General features: G+C 37.9%; 1 pseudogene; it reads left to right on the forward strand.

The window, feature by feature from the left end:
* The first annotated feature begins 1,516 nt into the window (after positions 1-1,516).
* Positions 1,517-1,635, forward strand: LOC111736273 (annotated as a pseudogene).
* The last annotated feature ends 1,493 nt before the right edge of the window (positions 1,636-3,128 follow it).

A 3,128-nucleotide genomic window follows, 5' to 3' on the forward strand; every position in this document is an offset into this window, starting at 1 on the left:
CTCCATCGACGGCTTCAGTTAATGCTTTCAATATAAGTAAAATGAGAAAGTCATCTGACTCTAGGATATAAATTCTGGAGCCACAAAATCACTAAGGTCCCTTCAGCATCGTATTTTGTTAGGCAAATGCTTAACATCCCAAAATTAAGCAACAACTGGGCTATCTTGCAATGAAGTCTACGATAAGTACACTCTTGGGCAAGAACTGTCCAAAATAATATTAGAAAATTGAAAATAAATGTAGACTGGGATAATTATTTTTAGCTTACCTGAGTCTATGAGTTTCTTGAAAGCAGATGCTATCCCCAGTACTAAACACAAATAATTGTTAAACAAATATTTGATGATTGGCTGAATGAATGAATAAATGAATGAGTAAATAAATGATTTATGATTAGCCCTCTTAAGGTAGCACTCTGAATCTGACTTAGAGATCTTGGAACTATGATCAAGGTAGAGTTGTATCAAAAAAAGAAAAATTCTTTCTTTTTAAAACTTTGCTGATATGGTAAATTAATCTGAATTCAAAAAAAAAAATGGATCTAGAAATAGTAGAGTATACCAAAATATCAACAGACCTGGAGGCAAATCCCTGGCAGAGGGCAGTATCGAGCCAAGGAGCTATGAGATGGAGAGAGAAGAGGCACCATCCCACTGGGCTGAAGCAGTCCCTCCCTTGGGAAGGACCGTTAATCCAGACCAAATTAGGCCCTTGGGCACTATGAGAACGTTGCAGGAGGCTGTAGAACTTTACAGTCTTACCATTCAGCATCCGCTTTTGGGCTGTGGTGGGAAGAGAATACTGAAAGGTCAGAACTGCCAAGTGCTCAACAAGTACCCAGTCATTGAAGGGAGAAATTCTCCCAAGCTTCTTTGTTCTAATCAATAGAAGTATGGAGGTCACTCAAAATAATTCAGGCCTCATGTTTTAATCACCTCTGATATGAGTCACATCTGCAAATGCTGCATGTTCATTTATTCTGATTTCAATGTAAGCAAGGTCTTAGAGTTGTCCCTAACCAAAACCGAGGCTTCAAGGTAAAAACATATTTCAGGTTCTACTTAAAATCTGATCCTAACAGATTTTACAATCCCCATAGTAGTAACTCTTGTTTGGACCTTGGTATAGTTATTTTAAAAAACAAAACAAAAACAAAACATAAATAAAATAATTCTCTTGTGAGGAAACCTACAGAGACATTTAAAACAGGATAGGTCTCTGAGTATTGATCGCAATGATCTCTTTATTGTTCTCCTCTCTCTCTCTCTCTCTCTCTCTCTCTCTCTCTCTCTCTCTCTCTCTCTCTCTCTCACACACACACACACACACACACACACACACACACACACACACACACACACACACTCATCCCCAGGATAGTGATTCTCAACCTTGGTAGCACAGATGCAACATCTTGAGAACAACATCTCCTAAAACCGATTTCTGGGCCCCACACACTGACATTTTGGGTTAACTGTCCTGGTGAGGAGATCCAGGTGTCAAAAAATGTTTAGAGTCTATGGCCATGCCACCCTTAATGTGCCCGATCCCATCTGATCTCAGAAGCTAAGCAGGGTCAGGCCTGGTTAATACTTGGATGGGAGACCACTGAGGAAGACCAGGTGCTATAGGCATAAAAAATAAAAAATAAGGGATTGTAAGGTGACAAGGTCCTTGCAATCTGTGAGGTCAACCAAGGGTCGCCTTGCCTAAAATAAAATAAAAAATAATAAAATAAAAATGCAATGAGAAAAAGGGGAGGAATAACAGAAACTCCTAGAACAGTGGAACAATTTCAAAAGGTGTAATATATGTGTAATTGAAATAACAGAAGAAGGAAAAACAAGGAAATATTTGAAGTATAATGACCAAGAACTTTCCAAAATTAAATAAACTATATTAAAAAAATATTTAGGTTATTGTAATGCACAACCAGAACTGAAAACCAGTATCCTAGGCCCATATTCTCTCCCTGAGCTCACACAGAGTCTGAAACGAAAATTCCATAGAAGCCATTGACCTAAGAGCAAAATAAATGAAAAAGGACTGGCTTTAGAGCCAGCTTTCTTAGTGAGATGAAAGACTGAGGCTGGGGATAAGGAGAAGAGGAAAAGGGTCTAAGCAGTACAGGACCTCCCCAAAGTGGGAAGGAAAAGGAGAAATTCCGTTACAGAGAAACCAAGGGAGTGGTAGAGAGTCTTTCAAAGCCAGAGTGGCCTCCAGCAAGGACACTTCCCTCCTGTCACCTCAGTTCATCAGCTGGAGTCAACCTGGCCACCAAGGTTGACTAAAGCCTATAGACCCTCCAGAGAGCAGGAAGAGGACCGAAACACCCTGTGTCATAGCGTGGGCATGAGGGAGAGCCTCCTTCTGACTTCAAAGAAAAACCAGACAAAAATAATATGATTTTATATGGTAGTTACAAATATCGACACAGAATTTCAGATTATCGTGAGTTAATTACCTTAGGCTCATTGCAATCCAGGTATATTTTTGCAACGTGGTTTAATCACATCTAATCTATTCCTGAAAATGTGTTGGACAGTGAATTTTTAGATAGTAAGAGACTCCACTCTATTATTTTAATTGGGAAAAGTAAGGATATGTTTCCAGCCCATCCAAAATCCCTAATACGTTTCCCCGAATATTACTAAAACCCTTAGACACTTATTTAGCAATACACCAAGGATCTCTACAGAATGGAAACATTTAAAACACCAATTACTAAATTACTGAACACTTAATAAACTCTTTAGGGGGTATGTTTATATGTAAATACTCAATGATTCTAAATAGTATTAGATATAAAATACATATTTCTTCCACAAATACGTTTTTGCCATATGTAAATAAACAACATATTTAAGATACTAAAGGTTTGCATTTCCCTTATAGCTAGTGAAACTGAATGCCTTTTCACGTATCTGTTGGCCATCTGTATGTCTCCTTGGGAAAAGTGTCTGTTCAGGTCCAATGATAATTTTTTAATAGAATTGTTTGTATTTTTGTTGTTGAGTTGTATGAGTTTTTTATATATTTTGGATATTAGTCCCATCTCGAAGGCATTGTTTGCAAATGTCTTCTCCCATTCAGTAAGTACAAGAACCCTATGATTTCATTCATAGGT

The sequence above is a fragment of the Pteropus vampyrus genome, unplaced genomic scaffold (genome assembly GCF_000151845.1).
Source record: "Pteropus vampyrus isolate Shadow unplaced genomic scaffold, Pvam_2.0 Scaffold1, whole genome shotgun sequence".
NCBI lineage: Eukaryota > Metazoa > Chordata > Mammalia > Chiroptera > Pteropodidae > Pteropus > Pteropus vampyrus.